We start from the raw sequence: 17,277 nt of genomic DNA on the forward strand, positions 1-17,277 counted from the left end.
TTCAGTTTATATCATTAAAAATCATTGATGTCCATGTAAAAGCCCCCAGACAACACGCATGTCTAAAAGACGTCTTTAAGATGTTTTAAAATCGTCTTATTTTAGACGTCTTTTTATAAAACATCTTATTTAAAACGCCATTTAGACGTCTTTAAAACTTTAATAAAAGATGTCTTTACGATGTTTTAGAAAGACGTCTTTAAGATGTCGAATGATGCGCATGACGATTGATGCCTTAATTGCGAACTTAGTTGTTACTGTACACTGAAGATGGCCAAAAACAATGTACCGAAACGTATGTACATTTAATTTATTAAATTGTTATTAACTTGTATAAAACTCCAACCAGTTTTGGTTTTATTAGCGTTTTATTTACTTTTAGTTTATTTTTGCCCAATAATAAAGCCTGTGCTATATAATTTCAATTGGAATATTTATATTTTTAAAAAATGACAAAAAACTTGCTTTGTTTGTTGAAAATGTTAAATTCACTAATATTAAAAATTAATATGTATGTATTTTTACAAAATTTCAATGAAATGTTGCATCCGCTATATATATTATCCGTCATTTTAAATTTTAATGTCACGTTTAAAATTAACGACTTTAAAAACTTCTTAATAAGCATTTCCATACTCAGATAGCAAATACGAGTCATTTTGACGTCAAATTTGGGTCATATTGATACTAATGACGTCATATGACCAAAATGCGACCATGATATTTACATGACGGTATACTAACGTTATTCAATGGTATCATTATAACGTAATATTTTGATCCTATTTCTCGCCGTCATTCCAAGACGTTATTATGACATCATAATTTGATTCTGTTTCTTGATTAACAAATATAATATTTCTGATTTTACGTTTTTATTTTTTAATTTATATAAACGTAATCAAAACATAACACACACATATATACAGGGTGTTAATAAATCATCGCATAATATTTATATCATCGTGTAGCCCACAAAAATCGAAAACAAAAAGCTCTCTATATTTTTTCGATTCCATAGAAACGAAACCCACATAGAAACGAAACCTCCAGTGGAGGTCCAATATACAACTATTGGAAATCCATAGTTCCGCATTGCGTACGTCCACCCAAAGAATACGTACATTATAGTCAAAATGACATACATAACATTGATGTCATAATTACATCACGACAGAAAAAGTCAAAATGATGATTTTTGATAACAACATTTGATGGTTTATTGACGTCAAAAAAATGTCATGCTTGTAATATATTTAGTATTATAGTAATGTGCAAGGTTTTTCTTTGCTATAGTTAAAAGAATTTTTGCAATACATTTATAGAGTAAAAACATGTGAAACAAATTTATTAAAATGTTTATATCTTATAATTATAATAGATATAATTGAACAAACTATATATATATATATATATATATATATATATATATATTAGTATTATAGTTTTCATAATTTTAGTGTATTGTTTAATTTAGTGTATTGCTCTAAAAATAGTTGTATTGCAAAATTAATTATTACATATGCATAATGTACCATAAGTATAATTTCTATATAAGCTGATACGTTTATATATTAAAATTAGAGATTAGTCATCTTTTCGTCACGGAGCAAACTCAGATAGTACAGATGATCCTTTTAAGTTCAAAAAGAATTCACCTTTTTTTATTCTTTAATAATTTACATAATCTGTTCGAAATGAGTTCAAGAAGAGTACCATATTTAAATTTGTTATAAATTCACATAATTTAGTCAAAATGAGTTAAAAAAGAATTCAATATTTAAATTAATTATGAATTCACATAATTGATTCGAAATTAGTTTAAAAAGAATACCACATACAAATTTATTATCAATTTATATAATTTAGTCAATATTAAAATTATTATAAAGAACTGTAACACTATAGAAAGGTATAACAAATATAAGTGTCTTTTTATTTTTTTGCTTTTGACAACGTATAAAATTTTTATAACACATTTTTTGATTTTATTAAAAAGAACATAAAAATATATATGTCTTTGTACAGTCAAAAATACTATTATTATCTAAATAGTATATAAATACTTTATGCTATTATATATATATAGTATATGTATAGATATATATATATGTGTATATGTACTATACAGGGTCGTTCAGAACAACATTCGGTCCGTAAAATGACGCATTTCTGACGCAATTTTAAGAATATTTTTCCTTTACCAAAATTTTATTTGAAGCGTAGTTTTTGAGTTATAAGCCAAAATAGTTAACAAATTACGCGTTGAGTACAGAAGGCAGGCAGGGGCGGCGCGCCACGAGCGTAACGCGGGCGCGGCTGACTATCCGCGTCAGCTGACGGGTGATTACCACCGCGTAAGTTGCTAACTATTTTATCTTATAACATAAAATTTTTAAATAAAATTTTGGTAAAGAAAAGATTGTCTTGGAATTATATATATATGTTAGGAATACGCGTTCTTAAAATCACTGTAACAACCAAAAGTTGTTCTGAATCGCCGGCCGTCGGACGCTGCAACCAGCTGATTGCTACACGCGACGTGGGTATGTCGTGTTTGTGTAAAAGAGAGAGAGAGAGAGAGAGAGAGAGAGAGAGAGAGAGAGAGAGAGAGAGAGAGAGAGAGAGAGAGAGAGAGAGAGAGAGAGAGAGAGAGAAAGTGTATGCGTGCGTGTGTATAAACGTCTTTCCCACCCCACCCCCACCCTCTCTCTCTCTCTCTCTCTCTCTCTCTCTCTCTCTCTCTCTTTCTTTTACACAAACACGGCATACACACGTCGCGTGTAGCAATCAGCTGGTTGCAGCGTCCGACGGTCGGCGATCCGGAACAACTTTTGATTGTTACAGTGATTTTAAGAAACGCGTATTCCTAACATATATATATATAATTCCAAGACAATCTTTTCTTTACCAAAATTTTATTTAAAGCATAATTTTATGTTATAAGATAAAATAGTTAGCGACTTACGCGGTGGTAATCACCCGTCAGCTGACGCGGATAGTTAGCCGCGCCCGCGTTAAGCTCGTGGCGCGCCGCCCCTGCCTGCCTTCTGTACTCGACGCGTAATTCGTTAACTATTTTGGCTTATAACGCAAAAACTACGCTTCAAATAAAATTTTGGTAAAAAAAAATTGTCTTAGAATTGTGTGTGTGTGCGTGCGTTCGTGTGTGCGTGTGTGTGTGTGTGTGTGCGTCAGGAATGCGTCATTTTACGGACCGAATGTTGTTCTGAATGACCCTGTATATATAATAGCATAAAGTATTTATATACTATTTAGATAATAATATTATTTGTCATAAATTTGATATATAACTAAATAAATATTTTTTTTATTATAATAAACATATAATAATGCGTTTAATAAAAAATTTGTAAAAAAAATTGTAAAAAAGTACATTATTTTTATATAAAATCAGGAAATGTTAATTCAATAATATACTACAATAAAATATGCGAAAATTTTATACATAATTTATACATGTATAGTAACAATAAGAGAGTTTCTTACTTATTGTTATTATACATGTATAAATTATGTATAAAATTTTCGCATATTTTATTGTAGTATATTATTGAATTAACATTTCCTGATTTTATATAAAAATAATGTACTTTTTTACAATTTTTTTTACAAATTTTTTATTAAACGCATTATTATATGTTTATTATAATAAAAAAAATTTTTATTTAGTTATATATCAAATTTATGACAAATAATATTATTATCTAAATAGTATATAAATACTTTATGGTATTATATAATAATAATATACTAAATTCTCTATTTTTGTAGCAGTATATTTTTAAATTAACATTTCTTAAAATTTCAAAAAATCCTTTATTATTTTTTTTACACCAAAAAGCAATTCCTTTTTGTACTGTAAAAAAATCATAATAAATTCAAAAAAGTATCTCGATAAAGTTCTATTAGAATACTATTAAAAAATAATTTTAAATTCAATGCGAATTCTTATAGAACATAAAATGAACTTTATATGCATTACAAAAGGGGCTCAGAATTGGTGATATATAAAAAAACTTTTTTTGAACTCTTAAGAATCCTTTTGGTGCAGAAATAGATTAGAAAAAGACTTCATTTCAAAATTTGGATGTTCAAAAAAAATTCTTTTCGAATTCGTTGTGCTATCTGGGAAGTCATCTTTTCGTCACTAAGTAGCAGATACTGGAGTCAATTTTTGGTCATACAAAAAATGCGTGACTATTTCGAATCAAAATAAAGTCATTTTGACTTTTTGTTGACTTTAGTGTGTTCCTTGGGCATTGGATCTCCATTGGACGTTGTCAAAAATGTATACTGGACGTTGTGTATAGATCGTTGATGGAAGCTTCATGGAACCTCGATGGACGTCTGACGGATGTTTCGTGGATTATTACGTATAAAAAAATATATTCTTGATAAAATGCAAAAGTATTTTTATTCAAGAATATTTTATACTTAAAATAGCGTTGAGTATACATATTTCTTGATTAAATGTACTATTATGTTTCTTATAAATATTTTTTTAGGCATGATTTTTCGTAAATAAAAGTTTTAATTTTGTCCTTATTTTTATCAATCTTTTTTACAGACTGATATAGTTGAGCGAGTCCCAGATGCGCACAGTAATAAACAGACACAGCAAGCTGAGTGAAACGGACACAGTAACAAACAAACACAGTAACAAATGCGCACAGACCAAATGCGCACGGACCAAATGCGCACAGTGCGAAACGGACACAGTCGCAAACCCATGTGGTGCAGAGAATGCTTTGCACACACACACGCACAAACACACACACATACACACACACACACACACACACATACGAGGAGGTGCAGGGGGGTTCCCCCCTCCTGTACCCATTCCGTCGGTAGGGGTGCCCTGAGAAGTCGCAACCCATGTGGTAAGTTCGTGCGCATTTGGTCCGTACGCATTTGTTACTGTGTCCGTTTGATCTGTGCGCATTTTGTCTGTGCGCATTTGGTCTGTGTCCGTTTGTTACTGTGTTCATTTAGTACTGTGTCCGTTTGGTCTGTGTCCCTTTTGCATTGTATCCGTTTGTTACTGTGTCCGTTTGATCTGTGCGCATTTGATCTGTGTGCATTTGGTCTGTGCGCATTTGGTCTGTGTCTGTTTATTACTGTGCGCATCTTGGACGCTCCCGATAGATCATCTATCTGACTATCACTATAAAAGTAAATATTCCATAGAGCTGTGAAAGTTTAGTAGATCTCTAATGAACGTCCATTTGACTTCCACCATGGACATGAACGTCCCATGGATCTATGAAGCTTTAGTGGACGTCCATTGAATGTCCACTGGATGCCAATTTCTATGTGGGTGCGTACAGCTCTTATAATTATTGTCGGAAAATAATGAAATATGGCCAATGTACGCACGACTATAACGAAAACACGAGCACTGTGGGAAACAAGACGACCATCGTTGCGTGAGAGAAGATATCCGCGTTATTGCAACGCTGTTCGTAGCGATCAACGATGGGGACTAAGGGCTACTTGCATCAAGCTCTGATTAACCTAATCGTTGATTAAATGGTTACCAACTTGAGAATATAATCCAGTGTGACCAATCGTACCTCTGGCGATATCACTCGATAATACTTGATATTGCCAGAGGTACAATTGGTCACACTGCATTACGTTTTCAAGTGGCCCTTAGGATGCTCGACGATAGCTTATAACTAAAATTTACACATACATTTTTAAATTGCACTACATAAATTGCAAAGCAAAAAAAAAATTATACAAGTTGATTGAAAGCTCAACTATTTAATGTATAATTCGATGACATCTTTTGATGACAAAATTATTTTATAATTTAAAATTATTCGGCAACATTATTTGAATTATTTTAAAATTATTAAAATTATTAAAATTATTAATAACTAGAAAATTACTCAAAAACATATAAAGAAAAGAAATTATGTTACCACACCAAACTTTTTACACATTATTGACAATTGTATTGTCATAAATCGTAAACGTACACAAAAGGTAATTTTCATAAAATGTAAGTAGAAATTTTTACGGACGCCGGATTTTACAATTTGTGGAATTTATTCCAACATGCAAAATTACCAAAGCGAATAGAAAAAAACTAATTGTTCACGAATTATTCGCTTTCATTTATTTAAAATTTAAGTATATCAATGAAATTAATAACATATTCTCTGGAAGCTGTTAAGTGGTCTGCAAATATAAAAAATGTGGTCAAAAATATTAACTTTAAATATTTAATCGATAAAGTTGAAAAATTGCGAGAAAAAATCGGAAGCGGCAGACTTTTACGAATGATTCGGTTTTATTAATTTAAAACTGTAGTTTATCATTGAAAATACTGTAGTGCATTTTCTGAAAGCTGTAAAGTGGCCTGCTAGTATAATAACAAAATATATTAATTTTACATACAGTTTTGATAAGCTTGCAAAATTATGATAAAACATAAGTTGTAGTAGATTTCCAACAAATCATTCGCTTTCATTGATTTAAAATTCAAGTATATTAATGAAAATATTATGAAATGATTTTCTAAATGTTTTCAATCAACTTTTAATTTTTTTAGCTTTACAATTTATGTAGTACAGTTTAAAAATTTATGTAAAAAATTTTAGTTATGAGCTATCCTTAGTCCTCATCGCTGACCGCTATGAACAACGTTGCGAATAGCAATGAATTTTGTTTGCGCTCTCGCCTCGCAGCGAGCGACGGCGCGGATATCACCCCTCACGCGCAATCGTCTTGTTTTCTACCACGCTCGTATTTCTGTTATAGCCATGCGTACATTGGTCATATTTCACTATTTTCCGACACTAATTATAAGAACTGTACGCATAGAATCGAAAAAATTTAGAAAGGTTTTCGTCTTCAATTTTCGTGGGCTACACGATGGTATAAGTATTATGCAAGGTTTATTAACACCTTGTATATACAAAAACTTATAAAAATTATTAATTATTTAAAGATTAACTAGACGACACTATAAATAATAATTAATATAATATATTATATAGTTAGCCCCTTCAGCGGCAGGCAAAACTTCACTGTTCGTGCATTTTCTGAAAGCTGTAAAGTGGCCTGCTAGTATAATAACAAAATATATTAATTTTACATACAGTTTTGATAAGCTTGCAAAATTATGATAAAACATAAGTTGTAGTAGATTTCCAATAAATCATTCGCTTTCATTGATTTAAAATTCAAGTATATTAATGAAAATATTATGAAATGATTTTCTAAATGTTTTCAATCAACTTTTAATTTTTTTAGCTTTACAATTTATGGGCAAAAAAAAATAATTGCAATTCAAAGATACCTTGTATCCAGAAGTTTTTTGGATTGGTAAATATAAATCCAAATTTCAAATCCAAAATGGCGGATTTAATATGGTAAACAAAAAATTTTTTAATTTGGCTTATTTGGATGAAATTTATAATACAGAAATTTTCAAGATTGCTGATTACGAATCCGACATCAAAATTTTAAAATTCAAAATGGCGGATTTAACAAGCTAGACCAAAAGCTTTTTAATTTTATTTATCTGAGTAATATTTTAAATTCAGGGGTGTTTGGGGCAATAACTACAAACTTTACATCAATTTTTAACTTATTTATACTTATTAATACTATAAACTTCGGAATAAATTTTATATTATTATAAAAGTGTTAAAAAAGGGTCGATTTCTGTCCATCACATATAACCTAAACCTAAACAAACCTAATTTTTTTATTTTATAGGTCACCTATGTTGTAAAAGAAACAGTTATAAATGTTTTCCCAAAAACATTCCCTGCCTATCACATTTCATAAAAATAAAAAAATTTTCTTTATTTTTGAGTTATTTTAGATCCGCCATTTTGTAATATTGATCTTGGATTCGTACTCAGCAATCCAAAAAACCTCTAGATATCAGATTTCATAACAATTGGGCAATTTCGACTACTTTGATCGCCATTTTGGGTCTGCCATTTTGAATTTTAAAGTTTTCACCTTGAATTTATATTTAGCTACACCAAAATCTTTGGATATTAATTTTTATGCAAATCAATTCAGCCAATTAAAAAATAAACAATGTGCGCCATATGGGGGACTGTCTCGATTGCGCACATAAGCAATTAGACACAGTCGCGATTAGACACGGACTCGATTGGACACAGACCCGATTGGACACGGACTCGATTAGACACAGACCCGATTGGACACGGACCCGATTGGACACGGACCCGATTGCACACGGACCCGATTGCACACGGACCCGATTGTGCACCGACCCGTTTGCACACGGACCCGATTGCACACAGATCCAATTGCACACCGACCCGTTTGCACAGAGTGAGTCCCAGATGCGCACAGTAATAAACGGACACAGCAAGCTAAGTGAAACGGACACAGTAACAAACGGACACAGACCAAACGGACACAGTAATAAACGGACACAGTGCGAAACGGACACAGTAACAAACGGACACAGACCAAATGCGCACAGAGCGAAACGGACACAGTGCGAAACGGACACAGACCAAATGCGTACGGACCAAATGCGCACACTGCACATGCGCACACTGCACGTGCGCACGGACCAAATGCAATCCATGTACATTGCAAGCAGAGTAAAGTCTACATAGGTTAGCGATTTAAACGGGTGGGTGCGGGAGGGGGCCGAAGGCCCCCCTTGCACCCCCCCGTGTGTGTGTGTGTGTGTGTGTGTGTGTGTGTGTGTGTGTGTGTGTGTGTGTGTGTGTGTGTGTGTGTGTGTGTGTGTGTGTGTGTGTGTGCAAAGCATTCACTGCATCACATGGGTTTGCGACTTTCCGTGTATGCATTTGATCCGTGCGCATGTGCAGTGTGCGCATTTGGTCTGTGTCCGTTTGTTACTGTGTCCGTTTGTTACTGTGTCCGTTTCGCACTGTGTCCGTTTATTACTGTGTCCGTTTGTTACTGTGTCCGTTTCGCACTGTGTCCGTTTGTTACTGTGTCCGTTTCGCACTGTGTCCGTTTATTACTGTGTCCGTTTGGTCTGTGTCCGTTTGTTACTGTGTCCGTTTCACTCAGCTTGCTGTGTCCGTTTATTACTGTGCGCATCTGGGACTCACTCAAGTTAATAACAAATTTCACATGCATGTGTGCGTGTGTGTTAATAATTTTACAAAAATATGTGTTGTGCCCAAAAGCAACTGTGCGCAAATGCAACGTGTCCAATCAAACGGTGTGCAATTGCAAAGTGTCCAATTGTACTGTGCGCAAATGAAGGCTCCTCGTGGTAAATTAGATCGCAGAAGACAGATCGGTGAAATCCCTGTTCAAAAAGTACGATAGAAACTGATAGAAACATATAGAAATTTGGTAGAAATTTAATATAATTTTATCTGAATTTATCGTTTCTATCGGACACTAGATTTTCTGCCAGATAGAAAAGTTATAAAATTCTATCGTGTCTTATCGTATCTGAAATAAACAATTAAAACTTTATCTGAATACGACTACTTTTCTATATGATCCTATCTACTTATCGTACTGAATATGAAAATGACGATTCAAAGTCTATACGACTCTATATGAATTAATCTGAAATTGTTCCTATACGTTTCTATCAGATGTATTCCAATTTCGGCGGACATAAAGTTCTATCGTTTCTTATCGTATCTGAAATAAACGATTAAAACTTTATCTGAATACGATTACTCTTTTCTATATGATCCTATCTACTTATCGTACTGAATATGAAAATTACGATTCAAGGTCTATAAGACTCTATATGAATTAATCTGAAATTGTACCTATACGTTTCTATCAGATGTATTCCAATTTCGGCGGACATAAAGTTCTATCGTTTCTTATCGTATCTGAAATAAACGATTAAAACTTTATCTGAATACGACTACTTTTATATATGATCCTATCTACTTATCGTTCTGAATATGAAATTTACGATTCAAGGTCTATAAGACTCTATATGAATTAATCTGAAATTGTTCCTATACGTTTCTATCAGATGTATTCCAATTTCGGCGGACATAAAGTTCTATCGTTTCTTATCGTATCTGAAATAAACAATTAAAACTTTATCTGAATAAGACTACTTTTATATATGATCCTATCTACTTATCGTTTTGAATATGAAATTTACGATTCAAGGTCTATAAGACTCTATATGAATTAATCTGAAATTGTTCCTATACGTTTCTATCAGATGTATTCCAATTTTGGCGGACATAAAGTTCTATCGTTTCTTATCGTATCTGAAATAAACGATTAAAACTTTATCTGAATACGATTATTTTTCTATATGATCTTATCTACTTATTGTACTAAATATGAAATTTACGATTCAAGGTCTATAAAACTCTATATGAATTAATCTGAAATTGTTCCTATATGTTTCTATCAACTATATTACCATTTCGGTGGACATAAAGTTCTATCGTATTTTATCGTATCTAAATTAAACGATTAAATCTTTATCTGAATATGAGTACTTTCCTATACAATTTATCTGGCTATCTTACTGAATATAAAAATTATGACGTAAAATCTATATACATTAATCTGAAATTGTCCCTATATGTTTTTATTAAAAATATGTTATATACCAGTGCTCGGAATTAGTTGCACATTTCGCCTCGATTCCTGAGGCACCGCCTGCTATGCCCCCACTACCGCTCTAGGCTCGACGGCCGAGCCGCCGATCGCGCGCCTTGTGTCTCAGGAGCGTCCTGCGATAGATATGCCTGGATCCATTCGCGTGATTAAAATTTTTCTTGCGCTGTGAATAATTTTTTTATTTTTACACACAATTAAAGTTATTAATATTATTTTTACGTCTATAAACATATTTGTATGTACATATAATGACAATAATATAATATAATGTAATAATTGTAATTTTGTCAATAGCTTGCCACATCACCCAAGAGGTACTATTGTTGACGCGTTTTTTTTTAAGTGGTTTCCCCTATAGGCCTATTCCACTAAACGATACAAAATATGTGACTTGGCAGGAAAATTGAACTCGAAATGTATTAATTTTCATTTGATCTTCTGGGTCGTTTGCACGATTCTACAAGGGATGGTATATCCACAGATAATTTCGAAGAACTAGTTCGCATCAATGAGGATAATGATGCATCGCTTAAAGATGAACGTTTCTCTGTTTTTATATTTTTCATTTTAGAAAATGAGCATTCGCATAAATATGTGGACCCAAACATGGAGAAAATTCGAAGACCAAAGTTTCGGAGACGTGGATAACACGATGCATCTAAAATTTTGAAGAACTCAACTCCCTTTTCTAACCGTGCTTTTAAAGAGAGATCATGTTGCAAATCGCAAAGTTCTGCCTGAAAGTCTAGGCTTTGTTTCTCGATTTGCACAGTGAGAGGATTCTCAAAAAGAATTAAATCATTTCTTAGCGTTTCGAAGTCATTGAAACGCCTATCAAATTGATTTATTAGAGAATCGATTATATTTATATATTTTTTAAAATTACAATCTGTGCCGTATTCTTCGAAGAGAATCTGGCAGGACGGAAAAAAGTGAAGAATATTGCTTTCTAATTGATTTTTAAATAATTCTAATTTTCTACGAAAAGAATCGACATGACTAACTAATTGAGAAATTACTTGATTGGTCTTTTGCAGCTTTAAATTAAGAATATTTAAATGATTTGTCATGTCAGTTATGAGAGCAAGCTCGCAAAGCGAGTTTACATCCTCAAAAAAAGATTTGAATTCTTCATATTTTGCAGCAAAATTTTCTTGCAAGAAAAGGAAGATCTCTTTTCTTATTGCAAAGAATTTTTCTAAGCATCTTCCTGCGCTGAGCCACCGAACTTCACAATATAGAGGTACATCTGTGTACGTTGCGTTATGTTCCTGGAGAAATTGCTGAAACTTTCTATGACTAAGAAATTTTTGACCACCTTTGATAGTATTGATAATTTTTGTCACGGTTTGCATTGCCGTGGATAATTTCACAACTTTCCCACATAACGCTTCTTGATGAATTACGCAATGAAACAGGGACAGGGAACTTTAAACCTCGCTGCTTTATTTGACCGAATAATCCATTCTTTGCGCCAATCATTGCTTTTGCGCCATCGGTAACGATAGCTAAACATTTTACAAAATTAGTATCAAACTTTTTTAAAGTTTGATCAACGGCTTTGAAAATATCTAAGCCTGTTGTTCTTGAATGCAATGGAACGAAATCTAATAGCTCCTCGACATGTGAAAAATCGTTTTGCACGATTCGAACAAAAATGCTCAATTGACTTACATGTCGATTATCGGTGCTTTCGTCTAGGCACAATGAAAAAAAGGAACAAGATGTTAAGAGAGATTTTAGTTTATTTTCTAAAGATGAAGCAATATCACTTATTTGGGATTGTACTGTTTTGTCACTTAAAGGAATGCTAGCAGCTTCTTCAAAAGTCAATGAATTTCCAAATGACTCTACTGCTGTGATGAGGCATTCCTTTATAAATTTTCCCTCGCAGAACGGCTTGGAATTTTTTGCGATTAAATTTGAAATCGCATAAGAGGCTTTAAGAGCTTTAACTGAAGGTGTAACATTTTCGATATTCGAACTACAACCTTCTTGATAAATCAATTTTAATCCTTCGATTAAATTAAATTTCTCCTCGTCCACATACTTCGAGTACTCGTGCGAATGCTTAATCTTATAATGCCTAAGCAGGACATATTTTTTAACAATACTGGGTTTATACCCACAGAGAAGACAGATGATTTTATTATCGATACACGTGAAAAAGCTTTCTTCCCATACCTTGTCAAAATGTTGGTCGTATCTCTGCTCGCTATCCATTTTTTAAAGAAGATCTAGGATAGGACTTTTCACTCACAATGACAAAACAGCAGAAAATTTCGTAAATCTCAAACTTTAGAACCTAACACGAGACCCTGATCAAGCACGCGGCACGACTCGGCTGGCCGTTAGGAGACAGCGTAGGAGAGATAAAACAATTGCCTGTCAATACGCGGTAGGAGTACGCGCCTAAAACAAACCCGCGAAATTAGAAGGATACATAAACGTCTTGTGTTTAAGTCTGATTCACGGAAGTCTGATTTACAAATTTTTCTGCTGTTTTGTAACTGGGAGTGAAAAATCCTACTCTAAATCTTCTTTAAAAAATTGATAGCGAGCAGAGATACGACCAACATTTCGACAAGGTATGGGAAAAAAGCTTTTTTTCATGTGTATTGATAATAAAATCATCTGTCTTCTTTGTGGGTATAAACCCAATATTTTAAAAAATACGCCCTGTTTAGGCATTATAAGATTAAGCATTCGCACAAGTACTTGAAGTATGTAGACGAGGAGAAGTTTAATTTAATTGAAGGATTCAAATTGATTTATTAAGAAGGTGTAGTTCGAATATCGAATGCTACACCTTCAGTACAAGCTCTTAAAGCCTCATATGCAATTTCAAATTTAATCGCAAAAAATTTCAAGTCATTCTACAAGGAAAAATTTGTAAAGAAATGCCTCATCGCAGCAGTAGTCATTTAGAAATTCATCGACTCTTGAAGAAACTGCTAGCATTCCCTTAAGTGAAAAATCATTAATATTATTAAAACTGGTTAAAAATTTCTCAGTCATAAAAAACAATTCTTTTTCAGCAACTTCTTCAAGAACATAATGTAACGTACTTTGCAATAAGAAAAGAGATCTTTCTTTTCTTGCAAGAAAATTTTGCTGCAAAATATGAAGTTAAATCTTTTTTCGAGAATGTAAACTCGCTTTGCAAGCTTGCTCTCATAACTGACATGACAAACCATTTAAATATTCTTAATTTAAAGCTGCAAAAGACCGATCAAATAATTTCTCAATTAGTTAGTCATGTCAATTTATTTCGCAGAAAGTTACAATTATTCAAAAGTCAATTAAAAACAATATTCTTCACTTTTTTCCGTCCTGCCAGATTCTCTTCGAAAAATATGGCACAGAATGTAATTTTAAAAAGTATATAAATATAATTGATTCTCTAATAAATCAATTTGATACGCGTTTCAATGAACGCTTCGAAACGCTAAGAAATGATTTATTTCTTTTTGAGAATCCTCTCACTGTGCAAATCGAAAAATAAAGCCTAGAATTTCAGGCAGAATTTGCGATTTGCGACATAATCTTTTTTTGAAAGCACGGTTAGAAGAGACAGTTGAGTTCTTCAAAATTTTAGATGCATCGTGTTGTCCACGTCTCCGAAACTTTCATCTTCGAATTTTTTCCATGTTAATAAAAAATATAAATACAGAAAAACGTTTGTCTTTCACAGAAAAGCGATACATCATTATCCTCCTTGATATGAACTAATTCTTCTAAATTATCTGTGGATATACTATTCCTTGTAGAATCGTGCAAACGACCCAAAAGATCAAATAAAAATTAATACGTTTCGAGTACAATTTTCTTGCCAAGTCACATAATTTATTATCGTTCTTATTATCATTTAGTTAAATAGGCATAAGACATAAGGGAAACCACTTAAAAAAAAACGCGTCAACAATAGTACCTCTTGGGTGATGTGGAAAGCTATTGACAAAATTACAATTATTACATTATATTATATTATTGTCATTATATGTACATACAAATATGTTTATAGACGTAAAAATAATATTAATAACTTTAATTGTGTGTAAAAATAAAAAAATTATTCACAGCGCAAGAAAAATTTTAATCACGCGAATGGATCCAGGCATATCTATCGCAGGACGCTCCTGAGACACAAGGCGCGCGATCGGCGGCTCGGCTGTCGAGCCTAGAGCGGTAGTGGGGGCATAGCAGGCGGTGCCTCAGGAATCGAGGCGAAATGTGCAACTAATTCCGAGCACTGTTATATACTATAATAGTTTTCTATCATTGTCTATATAATTGGAGATATTTTAAACAGGGAAAAATTATTTCGCAATTTTGCCGAACATAACATTTTATCATTCTTTATCGTGTCTGAATCAAACGATTAAAACTTTATCTGAATATAGAATTATCTGAATAATTTATATAGACTTTAAGTCGTAATTTTTTTATTCAATAAGATAACCAGATAAGATAATATAGGGAAGTATCCATATTCAGATAAAATTTTAATCGTATAATTCGAATACCATAAAGAACAACAGAATGTTCTGTCCGGCGGAATTATAAAATAACACAGACACACAAAAAAAAAGGTTAGTCCGGCGGACTAGACTAGTCAATTCTTATGTATTTTGATCCGCTGAATACGAATCCAAAGTCAAAATTGCAAAGTTAGCTCGCATTTTCTAACCTCAAAAAAAAATTTTTTTAAATGTTGGTCTGGCGGACCAGACTATATAATCAGTCAATCCTTATGTATTTTGACCTGCTGAATCCAAATCCAAGGTCAGAATAAAAGAATTAAATATAATAGGAAAAGGGAGTGAATTTTCTACGCTATTCATTCACAGAAGCTCAGACTTGTTATAAGTATTGAATTTTCCCCGGATAATGTGCTTACGCAAGCTTGGCACGCTCCGAATTATACATTTAAGATCCAAGCTGCTTTTACAAGGTGTTTTTTTGAGGTTAAAAAAAAAGCCAATTCAGCAATTCTGACCTTGAATTTCGATTCAGCGGGTCAAAATACATAAGGACAGACTACTCTGGTCCGCCGGACCAACATTAAAAAAAATTTTTTTTGAGGTTAGAAAAAATGACCAAATTTAATAATTCTGACCTTGAATTTGGATTCAGCGGGTCAAAATACATAAGGATTGACTACTTTGGTCCGCCGGACCAACATTAAAAAAAAGTTTTTTTGAGGTTAGAAAAAATGAGCAAATTTAGTAATTCTGACCTTGGATTTGGATTCACCGGGTCAAAATACATAAGGATTGACTGATTATATAGTCTGGTCCGCCAGACCAACATTAAACAAAAATTTTTTTTGAGATTAGAAAATGCGAGTTAACTTTGCAATTCTGACCTTGAATTCGGATTCAGTGAGTCAAAATACATAAGGATTGACTAGTCTGGTTCGCCGGATCACTTTTTTTGTGTGCCTGTGATAATTGTTTTTCCTTGAAATATCTCCTATTATAAAGACAACGATAGAAAACGATTATTGTTCCATAACATATATTTGATAGAAACATATAGGGACAATTTCAGATTAATTTGTATAGACTTTAAATCGTAATTTTTCTATTCAGTAAGATAATTAGGTAAAATCATATAGGAAAGTATCCATATTCAGATAAAGTTTTAATCGTTTAATTGAGATACGATAAAGAACGATAGAATTTTATAAGTTTTCTATCAAATTTCTATATGTTTCTATCATTTTCTATCCAACTTTTTAGTTAGTACGCGGCGCCGCCGATAGGCTGGTAGGCGATTACTCTCTCGTGAGTCAAATGCAGCCGATCCGCTATATAAAGACCACCCGCAACACGATTAAGACAAGCAATAATCAGTTTCTTTCGCTACGAGAGGACGATGTGGAAGACGACTGCCACATTACTTTTATAATTTACTCATTTTAATTGAGTAAACGATTCTGTACAAGAAAAGTAAAACGTTTACATTTTTTGAACTAGATTTACGATAGGTAATCTATACGAAAAATATGATACAGAAAGATAAAAAGTCTATCATAAGTTTCAGATAAGCAATCTAATATTTGCGAACCAAAAACACAATAGAATACGATTAATTTATATAAAACATGACGATAGAAATTGATCAAAAACGATAGGTAACTATATGAAAAATACGATACAGAAATATAGAAAGCCTATCGTATATTTCAGATAACCGATCTAATATTTACAAACCAAAAACACGATTCAATTAGATAGAACTTTTTCTTATTTGATTTTATCGGATTTTTTGAGCAGGGATATCTTTGAGATAACATTAATTAATCTGGAACAAAAACGGAAACAAAAATATTAATAGAACGGTGTACATGAGTTAGATCAATCGAAATCTTTTAACCTACCGGTATCCGGAAACGGAGTAACTCAGTCGGAGACAAATTACAGGTCGGACTCCGGATAGGTACGGTGCGGTATCGGAAATTCCACGGTAAAAATTAATATATGTTTAACGCGATTTATGCGCTTCGGTCTGGTCGCAACGGTTCAGATAAGACGCGTCGCGGTCTGGTAACAACGGTAGGGATAATACGCGTCGTGGTCTGGTCGGATCTGTACAAAAAAAATACTGGTATGGTCGCAATAATGCAGGTAATACGCGTCGCGGACTGGTCGC

General features: G+C 32.8%; 1 protein-coding gene across 9 annotated transcripts in view; it reads right to left on the reverse strand.

Moving 5' to 3' along the window:
* Window positions 1-17,277, reverse strand: part of LOC105834490 (lysophospholipid acyltransferase 7) — a 100,529-nt gene that overhangs the window by 37,623 nt on the left and 45,629 nt on the right. The window lies entirely within an intron of this gene.

This window comes from Monomorium pharaonis, chromosome 5 (genome assembly GCF_013373865.1).
Source record: "Monomorium pharaonis isolate MP-MQ-018 chromosome 5, ASM1337386v2, whole genome shotgun sequence".
Lineage (NCBI taxonomy): Eukaryota > Metazoa > Arthropoda > Insecta > Hymenoptera > Formicidae > Monomorium > Monomorium pharaonis.